Source organism: Enoplosus armatus, chromosome 9 (genome assembly GCF_043641665.1).
Source record: "Enoplosus armatus isolate fEnoArm2 chromosome 9, fEnoArm2.hap1, whole genome shotgun sequence".
Taxonomy (NCBI): domain Eukaryota; kingdom Metazoa; phylum Chordata; class Actinopteri; order Centrarchiformes; family Enoplosidae; genus Enoplosus; species Enoplosus armatus.
Window position 1 is genome coordinate 21,224,550 of NC_092188.1, and position 20,937 is coordinate 21,245,486.

At 42.7% G+C, this 20,937-nt stretch overlaps 1 pseudogene; it reads right to left on the bottom strand.

The window, feature by feature from the left end:
* LOC139290214 (endoprotease bli-like) overlaps positions 1-20,937 on the bottom strand; it is a 155,774-nt pseudogene that overhangs the window by 117,190 nt on the left and 17,647 nt on the right.

A 20,937-nucleotide genomic window follows, 5' to 3' on the forward strand; every position in this document is an offset into this window, starting at 1 on the left:
CAGTGGCAATCGTGTGCTTGAATCCATAAGTTTGCACATCTTATGTTGTGCTGCGTTATTGCACTGTGCCATCTCTGCATAAATACAACCTTAGCAGTGGCAATAGTAAAAAAGAATATTGATGAGATCTGTTGTAAATGATTCTACTTTCTGCTGATGATGAGGACAGCACTTGTTGCCACAAGTTCACATTTGCTTATAAAACAGGCAATGCTAGTAATTTCATCTACTGTATCTACTACACTCGTGCATGCTCATTGCAGGGAACCTTACACAGTGCTATAGCCATAGACACAGTGTTCAGTAGGCTATCAACATTGCTCCTGTTGCTGCCAAAGACGGAATATTTTTGCAAATAGAATAACCAAGAAATTATGTTTCTACTGACCTGAATTCCTTAGTTTCGTTTTAGTTTTAGTCAATCAAAAACAACCCATGAGAAGTCTGAGTGCACTCAGGCACAGTGCCCATAAGGAGCCCGGAGAGTTCATGAACAAGTCACAGAGACAGATCTTTCATCCTTGCACCTCAAACCACAAATCCACCCACACACAAACAAACACACACACGAGCATGCGTAGCAACAACCCCTGCATGGGGAGGCAAAAGAGCCATTGCTGCAACTCCTATAATAATAATAATATAATAACACACAAACACTTTAACCACACAACGTGCAATGGTGCATATGCATAAACATACACACACACAGGCTCATGGGCACACAAACGTAAAAACACCGCAATAGCTGTTCACTATTGGATAGGTATGCACACACACACACATAAACACGCACCCAAAAAGGTAGTGAACAAACAAACTGTCTTACCAAAAATGTCAGTAGCTGCCCAAAACTCCCCTGCCCACATACACACACACACACACACTCAACTAGTTTGATATTCAAAGTGAGTGTTTCAAGAGGCTTCAACTGTGTTGTTGTTATCATGATGAAGAGAAAGAGAGAAAGAGAGCACACAATGGGAAGAAAACGGCTCAGCAGGGGGTAGGATGTGTGTGTGTGTGTGTGTGTGTGTGTGTGTGTGTGTGTGTGTGTGTGTGTGTGTGTGTGTGTGTCTGTGAGTGCGTGCGCGCGCGTGTGTGTGTATACCTATCCAACGGTGGACTGTCGAGCCAACAGGGGACATTTTGGAGGTCCACTGTTGGTCATGCTTTAAATCATGCTAAAATCAGGTCTAAGACCCTCTGGTGAATGGATTTTAATTTCAGCCAAGAGGGGACCTGCAGGTGTGTGAGTTCATACTTGGCACTGCCAAGGGTGAAGGGACTTTTTTAATCTCTCAAAACACATCCAACATGCGACTTTTAAAATTGTTAAGTCCCAAAAAAAACTCCCCTGACCAGTTTTCACAAGCAAAGGATTTCCTACTATCTCACATTGTACTTGTATCCTCAATCCACTCATTTAAGGCCGCAATTTCTTTGTTTGATGCTCATTACAGAAAAAAGTTGTTTGCCTGACATTCTGCTGATGTGACACAATGTTTGCTAACTGGATGGTTGTGAATATGTGAACCTTGAATTTAGCATCACTCACTAATGAAAAAGGTTTTTATATTTTAAGTACAGTGGCATCAGCAAGGTTGGCACTGTTGCGTTTTGAATGAAACGGTGTGGGGTTCACAATCACCAAACGCCACATCCACCTATCATGATTTAAGCCAGTAAAGCAACAGCAAAGACATTATGACCTACTTACAACACATAAAAAATAAAAATATAAAAATAAGATGTGAAATGTTCTGTGTAATGACCAAATCAAGATTCATGCGCATTACAGAGGAGTTCACTATTCGCTGTCAGATAATAACAGATGTCCCCTCTTAGATATCATGGCGCGACATTCACACTCCAACATGGATGCACAATGACAGAAAAGGACACAAGCCTAATGAATGACTCTACGGAGAAAGATAACGCTCATTTGTAATATCGCCATCATATTTAAAATGCGAGGTTTATACATAATCAAGCTTTTAAATGGGTCAGTGTCCATTTGTTCTTTTCTCTCATTGGTTTGACAATAATTACACTATCTGGACCATTGAGCTATTGACCCATTCACTCTGGATTGTTGGTAAGTGTGCAACTCCGGTGGTGCAGCTTTTTGATGAAAGTCGGCTGCATGCTGCAAGTCTCAGGTCTGTGTGTCGTATTGCGTCTGTCTGTCTTAGGGTCCCATTCGGATCTGGTTTCTCTAATCTGAATTTTCTTTTTTTAAATCAGGGTTAGGGTTAGGGCATGTTGGTGACGACATAACTCCTTCATCTTCTCACCTGAAGAAGTCTGTGGTGAACACGACCTGAATAGGTGCATGAATAGGTACAGACAGTTTCAATGCAGGGTGTGGAGGCCGCTCCTTTGCCAGGTGGACATTGGTTGGGGATGCAAATCCCCCTTCTTTCTTTTTTTTTTGGAAAATGAAGAAAAGCATACTTAAAAGAAAAAAATTCTATTGCATATTTGTTTTTTCAAGATGACCAGAAAAAGAGGTCCACACTTGGTTGGTGTAAAATGATAGTCCACTGTTGGTACTGGACAGTAGGAATACATGTGTGTGTGTTTTGTGTGAGGAGGCATCTAGGGAGCAGTGCTACTTTGTAGTGTGTGAGAATAAAGCAGATGAATGGAGGCGGCTAGCAGGCTAACGTCCACCAGAGCACAAGGACCGGCCCTGGGGACTGCACGCGCGCACACACACACACACACACACACACACACACACACACACACACACACACACACACAGGATACACAGGCACACATACGTGCAAAAAAAACATACGTACACCTTTGTGAACTTGGATATGAGCCCACAGAGAGGCATCTTGAATGCTGACTCACTTCACACACACACACACAAACACTGTCATGAAGTGAAAGCCAACAACACGAGCTTCACACACAGAATCGTGCACAGAATCATAATTCTCTGAAGCACTGGAACACAACCAATCCTGTCTCTCTAGCATATACACATACTGTATGTACACACGCACGCTCAAACACACATAAATACATGTACACAGAGTAGTGAAAAAGTTCATGCAACACAAGTGCACAAAACACGCACACCTCACACCTTCTCTATGCAGAAGACACACATGCAAACAGAGTAACAACAAAACAATCTGTCTTCTCTGCTTTTATCTTAGCTGCCCCTCAGCTATAGCATACAGACTCTCTCTCTCTCGCTCTCTCTCACACACACACACACACACACACACACACACACACACACACACACACAGCAAGCACGTCCAGCATGCTGTATGGATTTTAGCAGCTTTGAACAAGCTCCTCTGGAGGAGCTGGACTCAGCCTAAGCAAGGATACAATGGAGTCCGCTTGTGTGTGTGTGTGTGTATACTGCGCACCCATGATGTACACACCGGCTTTTAGCAAACATACACGTCAGGCTAGCATGGACACACACACACACACACACACACACACACACACACACACACACATATGCACACGTCTGGTCCTGGCAGGCTACCAACCCTGAGCAGATTACTGACCCTCAATCAATATCCACGTCCACCAGAGGCTGATTAAACACAACAGAATGAGAACGGGGGGGGAGACAGAGAGAGAGAGAAAGAGACCTGTCCTCAACTTTAAAAATGCTTTACATTTGTCTTGATTGCTGAGTTAATGATGATTATGTCCTATTGCTCAGTTTATGTATTCATGCTGTTTAGTTAGGTTCAGCTATATTGTATAATCAGTTTGGTGTCTTTTGAAAATGTTCATGCATTATACTGTCTTTCATAAACAATCCTGTCAATAAAAACAAAACAAATCCCACTCATATAGGAAAGCTGTATCAGATTTTGGCTTCATATTCGCCTCAATCTCTCTCCTTCATCTCTGTCTCCGCCCCCATCCTGACTCTCACCCCACCATCTTGCCCCGAGAGCTGAGGCGTCAATCAATCTGTTGCCGGTTGCCGTGGTGAATCTCTGACCCCGCCTCTCCTCCTCCTGGCTCCTGTCAGATTACACCCTCGCATGTCAGTCAAGAACATCCGCCGTGTCGATTGGCTGAGCCCTGCCGACGTGTGTGTGTGTGTGTGTGTGTGTGTGTGTTGGGATACTTGGCAATAACATGCCAGAGATTGATTATAAATACAGGCTAAAATGATGCTGTTGATTTTAATCTGGCAATGTAAGAATTATTGAAGCCTATGAAGCTTTTAAGTGAACGGGACACAGTGGTCAAATTATGAAACAAATCAATACAAACATATTTAAAAGGAGAGAAAAATACAATTATGCTATAAAGAGTTTGTTCAAATGCTTCAAATAAGCAATCAGAAAGACTGGCTGCTGTTTCGGTTAACTATTGTAGAGACTGGAATGGAATCCATGTTCAATTTAATACTCTTCTAGACAATCTTCTTGTTCGATGCTTGTGTTTAGATGAAATTCCACATTTGAGAAGTTTGTCTTTTTGTTTGAGTCTGACCGATACTGGATTTTCTTGGACAAATAAGTTAGTTTATTAAGATTATGATATGTTGTGAATTGTGATAAATATGTACTGACCAGGACATTTTACTGTACAAACATTGGCGTGTTTGTACAGTAATTTATTGTTATCTATTGTCCATCATTTGCACCGATATGGATATATCTGTGATAAGCTAATATCAGCTGATATATTGGCCTGGGGGATTTATTGGTCTAGCTCTATTCCTTGAGCTACATGAAAATAAGTTGTGTAAATAAAAACAACCAAAAAAAACCAGCATGTTTATATTTCCAAAAATAAGGTATCAAGAAAAGTATTGTTTGGGTATTGGTGCCAAAATTCAGGAGGCCTATCAGCAGTGGTATAGAACATTTTCAAACGATGCCAAGACCTAGCTACTTATTAGCGCACTGTCATGCTTTGAACTCAACTTTTGGACTGAATTTTATTTAAGCAGTTTTATCAAAACAATCTTCAGGACAAGCCTACTGTTTACCTCCACAAAATGAGAAATGATCTCTCATTCAAAGACCGTTCTGAGAAAGCTATCACTCAGAAAATTGGTAGAGATTGCTCAGAAAGGGAGGAGGGAGTGGTGGTCAAGGCACTGACGTGAGGCATTTAATTCTGATTATTATGGGGGAAAAGTGCAGCTACTGAATCCAAACGTACTGGTTGTAGTTCTTCACAAACACATACTGGTCAAACCACGTGAACAAGATTTCTGCTGAGGGGATGAGATTGTCTTGCTGCAGCGCAGTTTGTGTGCGACTGTTGCGCCGAGCCTCATCAATCCCCGACATCTGTCTCAGTTCAACATGGACAACCCCTTTCACCTCCTCTCTCTCTCTCCTTCTCCATAATCTGCCTACCTCCCTCTCTCTCTCTCTCTCCCTCTCCAGTCACACATGAAAGCCTGCCTGACTTATGCCTGTCAGAGGAACATCCTTCACCGTGAGGACAAGAGCTGAGAGGAGAGAGAGCGGAGGCTTCCAGATAAGACCAATGAACACACACAAACACACACACACACACACACACACAATTACACCCACCAGTTCCCACTGCATGGGCCAGAGCGGGTCATTGAAGGTGAGGGACTGGTCACTCTTATTCTCCTCAGGCTGCCTGTCAGTTGCAGACTCTCTCCTCTGGGAACCTGCAAACACACAGACCCATCATATGTGTATGTGTGTGTGTATGTGTGTGTGTGTGTGTGTGTGTGTGTGTGTGTGTGTGTGTGTGTACGTGTGTGTGTATGTTTTTCTTGTTTTGAACTCTGACTTCAGGAAGTCCCTGGTCTCCATCCAATGGTGAGAGGCCTCACAGATTCCCCTTCTCTCCAGTGAGGTGGAATACTGATTAGCATATCCTTAGCATATCATTAGCATCTCATTACCGCGGCACAGCTTGGCTCTCAGTGTGTCGATGTGCCATCAGCATCATCAAGGCCTGCACCTTTCTCTCCACACACTTACATGTTACACTCACTGCCTCTCTTCCTCTCTTTCTTCACCCCTCTACAGCACTCCATCTCGCTCTCTCCCTCACACACACACACACACACACACACACACACACACACACACACACACACACACACACACACACACACACACACACACACACACACACACACAGGATGGATATGAATCAGTTTGTTTCATAATATACTATATGCATTGCAAAATTAATTAATATCACACTCGCTGTTAATGGGAAGCCCCTTTTCTGAACTGACTGTAATAAAACATTGCACACATGAATATCTTTCAAGCATTAGTATTCATTAGTATGGTGGTACATGTATTGGTCCCAAACCATTTGATTTGGTATGCAACTTTACAACATATTCATTAGCTCTAGATCATAGCATGTGTAGAAAAACAAACTGTAAAATTACCTCCCGGATGTATAACTCATAAGCAGGGTGCTGTCAGTATGGCTAACACAGCTGAGTAACCTGAGCTGGAAGAGTCTCCGATGTCATTTAGATCCATTGTTTGGGAGAACCATTATTTCCAGTGAGGTACAGACACACTGGACAAATAGCGAGGGAGAGGACATGAGCCAAACTAACCTATGTGCCAACATTGTTTAACCAAACTTGGGAACATCTCTGGAAACAACGGGCAACGGCAATATAATAATAATAATGTTCGAAGAACAAAGTCATAGAAACTACTTCCAAAAGTAATTTGTTTATATGCTTCACATTAGAGATCTGTATTGGGGGCAATCAGGGCATATTTGAAAGGATTGTTATCAGCCAAAATAAAGTAGATCAAATGCAGATCTTTTCTTTGCTGAACTCTACTGCAGCGCTGCTCTCCTTTATGACAGTTTTTAAATCAGGACCTTCAGTATTTGGATCAAGTGGCTCACAAGAAATAAGATGTGCCAGAGTCTGTAGGCTACACCTGTTGACACACGTCAGATACGTATTTAATCAACATTTAGGGAAGTATCGGATTTAACTGGGTATCAGCAGATTTATAGGAATAATTGTAAGGACAATTTTCACCTCCTTCACCAATAATAAAACGTTCTGCTGCCAACTCAGCAATAGGCAGACAGAAGATAATCATTTTCTAACCAAATGAATAACTGTGAATCACATTCAGAAAAATATTTGTCATTTAATAGCACAATTATTTTCATAGACAATGATTTCCTAAAATATTTCCTCCCGCAGTGATGTACCACATAATCAGATCTGAGTACACTCAGACTAGTACCAGGAGACGATAAGCTTAGCTTAGCATGAAGACTGGACACAAGGGAGAAGAGCTAGCCTGGCTCTGTCCAAAGGTAAAACAATCCGCCTATACCACCACATCTCCAGCTTACTAATTAACACGTTGCTTATGGACTAAATAAACAGGATACAATGTGTTCATTGATAAGTTAATTAATACGACAGAACATACTGACATTTGTTTATTTTTCTTATTGACCACACGCCAACATTTGAGTGCCTGAATTTCCAGTAAGAATTATGACAAATGAGCCACCATTCAATGTTTACATCTCTGCGTTTGTTTTCCCCCGCTGTACAGAAAACACACCAAACTGTGAATTTTGTGTACCATTACACCCACACTACTAATACTGGTCTTACTAATTATATCCTGTGCTTTAATAGAGTCCCATAAGGTGGCTTTCCCACTCTGCCAAGAAACTGTGTTTGGCATGAAAATGGTCATATTTTAGATATTTAAAACTGGCACATAATATTGAAAATTGGCAGCTTCAATCTAAAAATACTAGTGAGAAGCATTAGTAGACGTACAAGTTCAAATTGGTCAAAACGTACAAGTGCACTCCCTCTTTTTCTGTCTCTCTCCTGTGTGCGAATAAACATACAACTTCACTGTTCATGCACCATATCCTTGCTTTTTCATCCTTCTCTCTCTCTGACGTGCTTTCATATTATCTTCTATCAGAGCAGAGGCTGAGTGACACTGAGAGAGAGAGAGAGAGAGAGAGAGAGAGCCCTGCAACACACTTCCTACTTTCCACACACATGGTAACACATAATACATAATAATATACACATGACTGGACTTAAAGGTACACACATGCATGATGCAAATATGCATAAATAAATAAATATGAAATAGGCATCAAAAAGTGAGGGCCGTTGTCAGAATGGCATGTAGAAAAACCCAGGTGGTAAACACTATGTACTTACTTACACGGATAAACCAAACGTTTTATTCATAAAAACCTGTATGTTTAAATACACCTCAGTCATTTATGTAACTCTAGATACTAGAAGCTTTCTAACACAATTCTAAAACCAAAGTTGACATGAAAGCTACTTCTGATTTTGATGAAGTAGATTTTAGAAAGGATGAACATGCCACTACTTCAAGAGGGACGAAGTGACCACGGATTCATTCCAGCTAATAAAGGACACATGTCAATTAAAGTCAAACTGCTACAACAACGGGCATGAGAGTTTGACGACAAAATTGCAAATGCTTTCATGTTTTAAATGTATACTACTGGCAGTCATGCGATCATCAGACAAAATTGCAATGACACACCACTGGCATGGGACCAATGTGACCTGACGACCTCGCACACGGAGACACAGCTAATGAGTGATAAGATGGATTGATGAGAGAGGAAAAGTGAGTGTTGACAAGAATTTACAAGGTATTCCAGCCCAGAATCATTTTGTAAAAAAGTAACTGTTCCTCCGCCAATCTTAGTATTCAGCATTAACATGATAATATTATAATTGCTCGTACTAGGGATTACCTGGTTAATACATGATAATAAGGAAAACAAATATTGCAGATTTATCAAAGCAGGTAATAAAGCGGATTTGCTCAAAAGCTCTTCTGGTATTACCTCCACTCTGTGTGTGTTTGTAACAATGCAAAATCATTTGTTATATTATGGTAATTTATTCACTGGATCTTCATTTTTGACACATTTTTTTCTTTCCAACAGTTATTTTTTTCTCTTTTCATGTAAATAATCACATTCTGAATTCATTTGGAAATCTTCCCCTGCCTGTTAGTGTGCGACTTTATTCATTCATGCCACTACTATACTGGTTCTATACACATGGCTTTACTTCTTGGTCACATTGGAGCGAGGAGCACCAACTTTAATTGATACTCCTTATACTGCCATGCATGTATCTGTTAAAGAGTAACTCAATATCAAGCTGAAAAGCAGAGTTAATATAAGAGTCCATATAGTTACCAATGAGGGATAGTTAGGCTGATTAAAAACTGCTGATATCTTCATAGTGAACTCTGTTGCAGAAGTGACCACACCCAGCAATGACGTCACAGTGTACTGACACACCCTGGAGTACACTTCTACAAGATCAGAAGTTAAAGGCCCTGAAAACTTATTTTTTCCATCAGCTTCTTATAATATGTATGATGGGGTCCTTCATTAATACAGTTCTTGTTATTTCACATGAGAGACGTCTTTGATGAAAGCACAGTCACACAGGTGATGAAGCAAATTTAAAAAAATGAAAGAGGTATGCTTTTTGCGTGAACTTTAACTTTGATTGTTTTTGATTCAGTCATGAATAATTTATATAAGAGGTAAATACTTTGGATTTGAAACCAAGTTTTCAGAGGCTTTAAACCACTAGAGGTCAGCAAAAACAAGATTTTCAGCTGGTGCGAAGTTGCTCTTTAAATTCCGAGCACTGGAAAAAAAAGTATGTTACTCAAAACTTACTGCGAGTGGTACTGTGGTCCAGTCCTGTCACAGCACCCCGTTTGTCTCTGTAATGACGGCGCTGCCTCTGCACCCAGTGAACCTGGAAATCACAACACACAGTAATGCATTACTGTGAGACAATATGAAATAATATTGACTTTGGTTAATCGCTAAAATATTAGACATTTAGCTTTTAGTTTGTTTTAGAAAAACAAAACAAAATCTAATTAGCATTCTCTTCACTTTGATAAGTTGGGTGTCCACACCTCAGCTTACCCAACAGGCACTCATGTACTACAGCTCTAATAATCTTCAGCCATTTCTGAAGTCTTATTTTCGCTTTGTGGGGCTTTTAGTCTCGGAATGTGGATTTACAAGGATAAAAGCAAAACAGTGCGAAGCTCGGAGCAAATGAAATATTTTGCTCTTTTCTGGTTCATTCAACTTTGAAAGAGAGGAGAAAATCCATAGCACGGGGTGAGTTGGGCATCTTTATGGAGGAGAGTAAAAGGCTTCCTCTTCATTAGTTCAAAGAGTACTCACTCGCTCTCTCCTTTGCAGTCCCATTGTCCTGGGTTAAAAGCAACAAAAACACCCCCGCCTCACCTACACCTCTGTCCTCCACAGTACGCATGCACACACACGGACGGACACACAATTTCTTTCATAGGCCGCTGCTTGCAGCTTTGATCTGATAAGAGGCTGGTCCTTGTGAAGGTGGGCGCACTAAATCAAACAACAGATCACAGACACACACACATTCACACACATATCAGTGTCAGGCCGCTATTGTCCTCTTACACTTAAATCAGAGTGGAAGAGGTTGAAAATAAATACTATTGAGAGGCGGCTGCAGTCTTTTATGTCCTAAAAGCCTGCTTGCTTTATTCCCCCTTCATGTTCTTCAATTAGACTCAATTAACAAGAGCTGGTCTAAACGGACGGATGTAGGGTAAGGGGGGCTGTTAGAGCGACGAAGGCTACATGTGATATTAAATACAGAAGACCTCTGGAAGTGGATGCGATAGGAGTACAGGTGGTGCCGAGTTAACGTGAGGAACAACATAATTTTTTTTATTTACAAACATGCAGTTACAATAGACATATCATGGCAGTTTTAGACAAATGATAGATCTTTAAGCTATTCCTCAACCATAGCAGCACGGAATAAAGCAAAAACAAAAACTGTGTTTCAACAGAAATGAATAGCATACAGACTAAATTAGGTCTAAATTAGAAGTAATTCATTTAAATGTCATAATGCTGGCACAAATACAATCACATTCAGATGTGAGCAGACTCTTAATAGAGGGTTTCTATCCACCTGTTTTTATGTGCATTTTCAATTTGAGCATAAAAACGCAGAAAATTCAAAACAAGACATGCATATTTTCTGCTGCTGTTTAATCATCGTTTCTAGGGCTGATTCAGAATTTTATGAGTCAAATTTGATTTGGCTGTTCAATACGAATATTTGACTAATTGTTCCCTTTCTTCATACAGACTATCAAGAAACGCTTTATTAAACTGCCAGTCGACTGAGAGGTGTCCGACCGATGATTCGAATCTTCAACTTTCAGGGGGCAGCCTTCGTCGGTTCAGATTTAACTAGGAGCGGTTACTGAAGAATGCAGCCACTGCAGATTTATTTTCTTCACCTGCACTTGTATGATTGTATTGTGGTTGTATTTTTTTATGTAAAGCACATTGTGGCGCAAGAGGCGGTTACTGCAATTTGGATGAGCCCAAACCTCATTTGTGATAAAGGTAAATGGTTTTATTGCACCATTGCTGCTAATTTAAAAACGATTTGCACCGTGCTTACATCATGGGCATGGATCACAGTCACCTTTCATTTCTGCAAAAAAGGCATCATTGTAGCTATTAAGCTTGGCCTATTATAATTTCAAAATGTTTCCCCAAAATGTATGCCAATACTGCCCAAAAACTGTTGGGGAAACTTTTCTTGTTTCTATAAAGGCCACACATGCGTGCACATGCAGAGAAGACAAAAACACCTTTATAATGAATTCATGATGCAACATATGATACTGTAATACACCCAAACAGCAACATCACCATCTACATGTCTCTAATTTATATATAACAAAACAAAGACATGCACATACACACAGATAACCAGGATATGACTGTGTGTGTGTGTGTGTGTGTGTGTGTGTGTGTGTGCGCGCGCCCCAACTACCTTGTAAAACCCCTCCAGCCCCTCCTCTGGAGGAGCAGTCAGGACACGGTGATCAATACACATGATAGGGAGCTAATCGCTCTCTGTCAAACCAGGCTCTGCCAGCTACTAATGGCACACAATCACTAGGGAATGTCTGTGTGTGTGTGTGTGGGGGTGCGCATGTGTGTATGTGTGTGTAGGCGTGGGCCTTAATGGCAGATTGAGACTCTTTAGGGAGTGTTGCTCAAGGTTAGACTCAGGGGACGAGGGGCAATTGACCACACTGTCTGTGACACTGACCCCTCCACTGTCAGCACATTCATCATCCAGCTGTGACATATAGGCAGCACACACACACATACACACAGATACAAGGTACATACACACACACACACACACACACACACACACACACACACAGATAAAAAGTACAGATAAAACCACAATACCACACAGAATGTAAGAAAAAAAAGTCACATGTAAATGCACTGAAAAATGACATCACCAAACAGGAAGGCTTCTTTTACAAACACAACTTCTTTCAATGGCTGCCCAACACATGTTGCAATACAAAGTAAGCCAGTGCAACTCCAGCATCAAATCCAAAAGAGGCTGACATTCTTCCCTTCAGAATAAAAGCCTAGATATGCAGAAAGAGAGAGACTGACTGAGAGAACAAGGTTTGAGATCAGTGAAAAAAAGACAAAGGCAGTACTATAAAAAAATAAACCTTATTTGGAAAAATTGTTTTCCGGCAGTGAGGAAGAAAAGAGCAGTGGAGCGCTTGCATGATTGAACGGCTGAGGTAGAACTGACAGAGGCACAATGTGAATGTGTGGAGGAGGAGGAGAAGAAAGACAGTAAGATGGAGGGAGTATAAGTGTGTGTGTGTGTGTGTGTGTGTGTGTGTGTGTGTGTGGGTGAATGTGTGTTTGCAGACATCCCATGAAGAATACTGTTATGTGTGTGTGCACAAATATAGCTCTATAGAATAGACATAAATGATTGAGGAAGGTAGTGAGGAAACACAGAAAGTGTGCGTGTGTGTGTGTGTGTGTGTGTGCACACATAATAGTCCCATGTCTCTATATGAATGAGTGGATGCGGTGGATGGCAGGCAGCTGCAGCAGTGTGATACGAGCCGAGCTGCACAGATATCAGCGCTGACATTTTGGGCTTCGCTACCCACCCACGGCCCCCTGGGAAAGTGATGGCGATGGCTGCGGCAGTGGCCACATGCCCTCCCTACCCCAACCCCCCTCCCCCTGCCTGTCAATCACAACGGCGTGCTTCCTGAGGCTCTGTTGGCCCCGGCCCCGGCCCTGGCACCGGCTGGAGCCATTATTCCACGCAGCGGTGAACGCACCACATGACCCAGCTCCACCAGCACCCAGACCCTGATGCACTGCTGATCCCTATCTGGACCTCGTCCCCTCCACCCCGCCCGTCTACTCTCTGCCTCTTCATTCAATCTCTCATCTCTAGCTGCCAGGCTGACCACAGAGAGAAGAAAGGCAGAGGAGAGGGCGTGTGTGTGTGTGTGTGTGTGTGTGTTACGTAGAAACACATGAAAAAAAGAAAAAAGTGTGAGCTCTACAGTAGTGAGCAGCAAGGGGAGGGAGAAATAACTGAAAGAGAGGAGAAAGATAAGAGAGAGATACACTCTGGCCCCTCCTGTAGCCTTCTTTTAGGGCACCTCTTGGTCTCTTCTCCCTCCTACGCCTCACCCTCCCTCCTCCACCCCCCCACCCGCCCACCCCCGGGCCCTCTGGTGTGTTGCTCACTCCATTGTGTCAGCCTTCAGAAGTGCTCAGTTTGAGTGGCAGGCCGTCACAGATCAGTTCCCTGCTAAAGCGGCCCGGCAGGCCGGGGTGACGGGCCAGGAAGGGATCTAAGTGGGGTTTATCAGCGCTTCTTAACGCCTCTCCGGCTCCCTGACACAAAAGAGAGGGGGTATTAAACATCTAAAGCAAACCAAAAAGCGTGAAAGCTCCTTATAGGGCCGCGGGATTGCGGATGTGACTGGAGTCTTTAAAAAAAATGGCAAAAAAAAAAAAGAGAGAGAGAAAGAAAAAAACACACACAAATGCTTCAGTGAGGAAGCATTGAGGGAAAATTCAAATGTATTTTCTATCCTGTGTGGATAGACGAGTGGGTGAGAGAGAGAGAGAGAGAGAGAGAGAGAGAGCGAGAGAGAGAGCGCATCTGTAGAAGGATCTAAGCAATTGAAAACTAGCTTAAAAATGCTTTCTAGCTCGCCACCACATTCAAACACACACAGCAGTTTCAGGACCTACCACCAAACAGTGTTCAAATACCAAGTTTTGATAAACAACGTAGACCATTAATATAAGAAACTGCACAGAGTGAACTCCGTGTTTAACTAAACCAAAATGTCTTGAAGTGAAAAAGGCCTATTTGTTTGTAACTTTGCAGACAGAGTTTATGACAAAAAAAGTTTAAAAAAGTAATTTAAATTGGCCATATCAAGAGCCAGATTGGCTTCTATCAGCACCTGCCTTGTAGGACGACATAGAGTGAGTGATGCAGACTCCAGTCTTACATCTACATACAAGTCAACCGGACTCTGCTCAGAACACACTCTCAGGGGACACCCTCACGTTAAACTTGCAAGTTTTCACTACACACATAAAAGGTGAGTGACTAAGGCTGTGTCCAAAATCACTGCCTCATTCGCTACTCCCTATGTGATGGACACTCAAGCACTCAGTGCAGTGCAAGACTAATGTTTAGGTAGTGCTGGGCAAAATCTGTTTTAATATCTGTTTAGTGACTTGTGCTAAATATAGGATTTGCCACTGATAAGCCAGCCCACTGGTTGGCTAGAGGAAGCAGTCACTCAAAAACAGGTGGAGTCACACACACGTTTTTTTTGTCCAGGTGCTGAGGTCTGTTTCACGAGGACTCGCTTATTGGAAGGACTTATTGGTTGACCTGACCTTGACCTCTGACCTCTTCTGTGTGAAAAACAAGTTTCTCCTTCTATACCTTTGTTCAGTTTATTTCATGACAACTTCACAACAGTACTGCCACATGTCTTTGGCTTCCTCACCGCTGAGAGCCTTAATGCTGCTAGAGACAAAGAGACGCTGAGACAAAGAAAAAAAGTCAGAGGACCGGGACATATACGCTGCACAGAGGTTTCTTGTATGTGTGTCGTACACCAGCGGGGACCAGTGTGTGTATGTCAGAAGCTGGCAGGGGGTGTAGTGTCTGAGACATTTTGTAAAAGGTCACTGTAGAGTTCAGTCAGAGACAAGTCTGTGTGTTTGAGAATGAAACTGCAAGAGGTAGGATAGTTAAGACAGTTAGGGGAGGTGGAGCCTGAAGCAAACAAGGTACAGACAGAGACAAGAGAGAGAAACGCTGGGATGTTATTAAGTCCTGTCAGCCTGCAGCCATGTGTGCGTCTGCATTGACCGTCTGGTGGTTGCCTGTGTGGACATGTTCCTGTGTGTTTGTCTTATGATCATGTTCGAGTGCATGTCTTGCTTCGAGTCAGTTGTTAGTTAACTGTCTAAATGCACGCGTGTGTATTGTGGCCTCATCCGTGTGTTGACTCTGAGCCCTCACGTTTGTGTGGAGCTGTTTTTTCCGCAGCCTTGCTAATTATGTCATTAGCAGTGCGATTAATACAACAGCTGATTGTTGCTTTGCTGGCAGTGGGGCTGTTATAACACAGCCCTCCCCATGAGAGTCTCAGAGCCCCGCCCCTATGGACTGCTTTAACTCAGTGTTTGATATGTGCTACAGCAGCTGTCGCAGACAGTGTGTTTATTATTCCTCGGTTATGGAACACAATCGAATTCATGAGTTCAACTGAAATATTTCACTTTAACAAGCATTTTCTTTTTGATGAACTGGACAGTAGTTTCCATGTGATGTACTGTGATGTACAGGTATTTTTCAGATTTTATAATGCATTATCATTGGTTGGCCATTGTTCCACATTACTATTTACACCTAGATGACGGCGGTGGAAGTTATTTGTAAAATATTAGGTTTCACTGTCACTTCTTATAGATCATATTGTTATAGTATATTTCTCAGCACAGTATAATTACAACTATATTACGTAATGGTACTATATATCATTATATTACATCAATCAATACACATGGAATGTGTAATTTTGGGCACATTTCATATGACTATGTTATGTGAGTGACTGAATTTCACACTTAGCTGTGTGATGTTGCTTGAATGGCCAGAGGAAGTTGACATCACGTCAGATGGGCAAGGCCACATACAGTCTCGGGAATGAGCTCGACAGTTCTTTCGACCGCATCCCACGGTCTTCCTCAGCAGATGAAGTTTGCTCAGTTGTCATGGAACTGCAGATACTGAAGCTTTCCATTCTTGTTACCATGTTGGTAACTAGTAATACTGTTACAGTTTAAAAAACATTAAACTAACATTAACTCTGACTCAACCTAGCAGCTGATTAAACCTTGCATGCTGCAGTAATTAATGAGCTCTGTAATGTAACTCACCTGCCACACAGTGCAAAGTCCAGTGTGTGATGCAGAGTGAAAAGCAGCACACGGTCCACACAGTATAGACAGAGGCCTGGTCAGAGGTGGGCGGATGGAGTATAGCTCAGGCTTTGGCAGCAGGCCAGCTACTGTAGCTAACACACTGTAATTGTGTTTGGCAACACATAACCCACCATAAATACCTCTTCCGTATACCTATTACAATATTGACTGTTTTCAGCCTAAAAACGACTATTAAAGCAGATTCTATTAGTCTGATTGGATAAATGGATATTGGCATTTTCTTCCCAAATAAAAAGGTTTTCCTATTGGGTTCAACTCAGTGATGTTAGAGGGCTTTTTTCTTGACTCAAAGCTAAAAATGATTAGTTCACATAAAACAATATGGCCAACAAACAGACTTTAATGCAAGGCACTTAACGAGGCAACAGTGCCCAGTAAGAAGATGCAATGTTTAAGTATGCAATTGTTCATCATCCCAGTACATTATTTGTGCAATCCATTAAATTTAAGACTCATTACGAAATGTGGGACATTTTGGGGAGCAAATTCATTTTCACCTAAAGTTACGATGGTAGAAAAGTAATTAAAGTTACAGTGTAATGAAATCATGAGCCATACATGGAGTCACTGGAGATTGCACATAAATGACTTCAATTAATCACATGCACACAGATTCAGATGACTCTGAATCAGAAAGTTTGGAATCCTCTTCTTCTCATTTACTTTCTGTCCGCTTCTGTCTCGTGCTCTTGATGGTGTGTTTTGGTGCATACATGTGTGTCTTTCTGTGTGTGTAAATGTACTGTTGTTTTGTGCGTTTTGTTTGTGTGTGTCCCTGAAGGGGCAGTGTGTGTTGGGGAAGGGCAAGAGGTCTGGCGCACCCTGGAGAATGGACAGGGCCAAAGTCGCATCTCCGGCCCTTCCTCCCACCCCTCCTCCCTCACCCTGTGCTGTCATGGGATGTCTCCGTGGGTGACGGTTTCCCTGGCAACGAAAGCCCTGTGAGGAGCCTGCATTGTGCGCTCCGAGGGTGATGCAGAACGGCTTGTTGAAGGTGGCGAGGGGGGTGGGGGGGTGGGCACAGAGTGCTATCAGGTGGAACAGGCACATGAGCTACACAAGCAAGGTAAACAACTTTCAGCCATTTCTCACCACATGGCTCTGTTTACCACCACCCCCCCCCCCATTCTTTTCGCTAATCAACACTAGACCCTGATTAAAACAGCAACGCCAGCCAAATGAACTTCCATTTGCATATACATGCTGTGTAAAATCAGAACCGACGCCAGAGTGTGAATTCACCTTGACGTGGCCGTGTTAAATGTATCAAACAGTCACGTCTAAGTAGCTGAACGCTCTGATTTGCTGTAGTTACAAATCCATTTCCCGCTGTGTTACACAGACACTGCGAGTCAGGCCAAAAACAAAAAAAAAACCATCCTCGGAGTGGCTTCTTTTGGGAACATGCAGCTTGATCCACTCCATAGATGTGTTTATTTAATGGAACAGTTTAAAATACTTACCCCTGCTGCGGTCGCAAGTCTGCTCTCAAAGGGGGCTCTGTCAGGGCACCCCCTGCTGTCTCTCAGGGTGTACACACCCTCCAGGCTGCCGACCTGTCGGCATAGAAACAAATATTGTGGCCAGTATATAAAACCACACTTTCCGGACATAAAGGGTTACAGAACACAACATTTGGTGTACGATTTGCTTGATTGAGTGCCTTTTGTTTAAGAATGCAAGTGTTTTCATCATTCTAGAGGGACCAATACAGGTACAGTGTGAGGGTCAAAACACACAACGTATTCAGCCTTAATCACCCATATGACCCTTTGCACAAAACGATATCAGCGTATCCCCTCCGGCCATCTGTCTTGTGTGGGTTTTTTCTGTGAGAGGTGGGCCCAAATCAAATAGCACACAGTTTATCTAACCTTATCCTGGGCTTTTCATTTCCAAGCCTTATAAACTCACACCGTATTGACCGCCTGGGAGAGTTAGAACTAACTAAGTGAAATCTACTCGGCAGCAATTGTGTGCAAGGCACGTTGTGTGTGTGTATGTATGTGTGTGTGTGTGTCTTGCTGATTCTATCTTCCTTCACATTCATTCTCTCTATTCTCTGTCCCTGAGGTGCATCAGGGCTGAGACTGCAGAGTAAATTGTCCCAAATTGAGTTCCTTCTTGCCGGCAGATACAGGCCACATCCCGACCGTTTAGAGCGAGACATAGAGAGAGAGAGAGAGAGAGAGAGAGAGAGAGAGAGAGAGAGAGAGAGAGAGAGAGAGAGAGAGAGAGAGAGAGAGAGAGAGAGAAAACAATCACAGCACACATCACTTGCTTGAAAATGTTCTCTCTAATTTCTCTCTTTGCCTTTCTTTTCTCGCCACCCTTCCTGTCTCTCCCTCTTTCTCTCTCCTCAGCTGATTTCCCTGCTGCCTCTCTTTCTTCTCCCGGCACATTATTCTTCTGCTTCTCCCTCTTTATATCACTCCCTGTGTGTCTTCCCTCGTCTTTGTCTGCTGAGATAGGTATACATCAGTCTTCCTTTGCTCAGCTTGGCTTTTTCTTTCCTTTGATGATTCTCTGCCCTCCTTCTTGTTCCCCTTCCTCCATCTTTTTCTATCCTCTCTCCCTCGATCCCTGTTACTTTTCTCCATCTCCCTTACCAACAGTATTTCTCTTCCTTCTCTGCGTCCTTTTCTCACCCCGGTTTCCATCCCTCCTTTGCTCTCTCATCCCACCCTCCATGGCTGGCTGTACCCGGTGACATAGTACCCATCAGCGCAGACCTCCTGAGTGGAGGAGTCTCGCTCTGACAATAATCACACAGTAAGTTTGTAACGCTGGCAGCCCAGCTGAGCCGAGCTGAACTGAGCACACGCGACTCCCCTGATGCAGGCACACTCCATTTAACTCAGCAGGGGGCTGCAGGCTGGCTGGGGCCGGGATGAAGCATGAGACAGGGATGGGGATGCCATTGGGTTTTTGGGATGGGGGGGCACTGGGGGCTGGTGATGGAGCAGTGACTGGAGACAGATATGGAAATAGGATGAGGAAGGATGGCTGGAGCTGAAACTGGTGCTGCCGGGGATGAAGGGGGGGGGGGGTTGAGGTTTTGGACTTTAGGGTTTGGGCACAAAGTGTTTTTTTCATGTCACCGTCTCTGCATGGAATGATAACCCTTCTCTACTTTCACTGCTTGCTCTCTGATAAATCCCCTTCTATCTCTTCCCTTAGCTTGTAGGGTGTTTACTTTTTGAATCAGCAGCAGGGTCATAGAAAATGATTGTGACTGGAGAACTTCGGTTTCAAGCCTTTATTAAAACTTAGATCCCCCTTGCTTAAGTCTCTACAAGTTTCATGGGTTCTGTAACTAACCTGGACTTTTGATCTCACTAGAGAGAAAAAAACAAAGCCCTCTTGGAATCAATTAAGGAACGCTAATATTTATTTTTCTTTTAATTTGCGCCATTCTGACAGAGGTATTAGGAACAATTTAGCCCTCTTGATGTTGGGTTTAGGTTTTAGCGCTCACTGGAATTTGCTGAAATGTCTCTCTTAAAATAGAAATATCCTAAAAGCCTAAAATGTAAAAAGTACACAATCGAAGACGGTGGCAGGACAAGAAAGGACTTTGGACGGATGGATGCGCTGGGGACTAGGTATGTACTAATCCCCCTTTTATCAATACTAATTCTAAAACCTTAACTAACTGCTGATACAAAGTATCAATCAGATACCAGTGCTCTCTTTCTCCCACATTTAAAATCTGTAAACCTTGCCTCATGGAACTCATTTATTATATCTAAGGTAATATAAGACCAGGGATTGCTTTGGCACTAGGTCTGCTGTGACTTAATGAATATACTGTAACTGAAAGTAGAAACGCTACATTTCATGACATTGACAAAGAAACTAGTTCATGTGGATCAGCCGCGTCCCGGCCAACATCTGCTTAGTAAGTCAGTATTGGCCCTGATGCCATGCAGCCGTACTGAAGACACAATGAGACATTAAGATGAAACTGTAGATTTGAAGACTGGACACAAGATGGAACAAACATAAGAAAGATGGAAGCTTAATTAAATGATCACAGATTTTTTCCCCCACTTACCTCTGTGGTATCTCGCAATGCAAATAGTTTTGAGATATCTGTCTCTGAGACTTCTGCCTCCACGTCAATACAATGGGGGAGAATGGGATTTCATTTGCAGTGGCACTGAAAAAAGACCTTTTAACCCAACAGCATTATGTCTTTCCAGAAACAGTGTCTGTCTTACTCTGACTAACTAACAACATAACAGAAAGTTGGCGCTCTCCATGGTTCTGATGCAGCGGCTGGGAGGTCTCTCTCTCTCTCTCTCTCTCCTATCCACACCAGCCAATTATTTATCAATATCTAATCATTGACTTCATCCTGTTGCCTAACGTTTGTTGTTTTCAACACCATAAATTATTGACAGATGTCTAGTTGTAGTTAGATCTACAGTTGTGAACCCCATGAATCAGGTTCAGGTATGGTTATTTTCA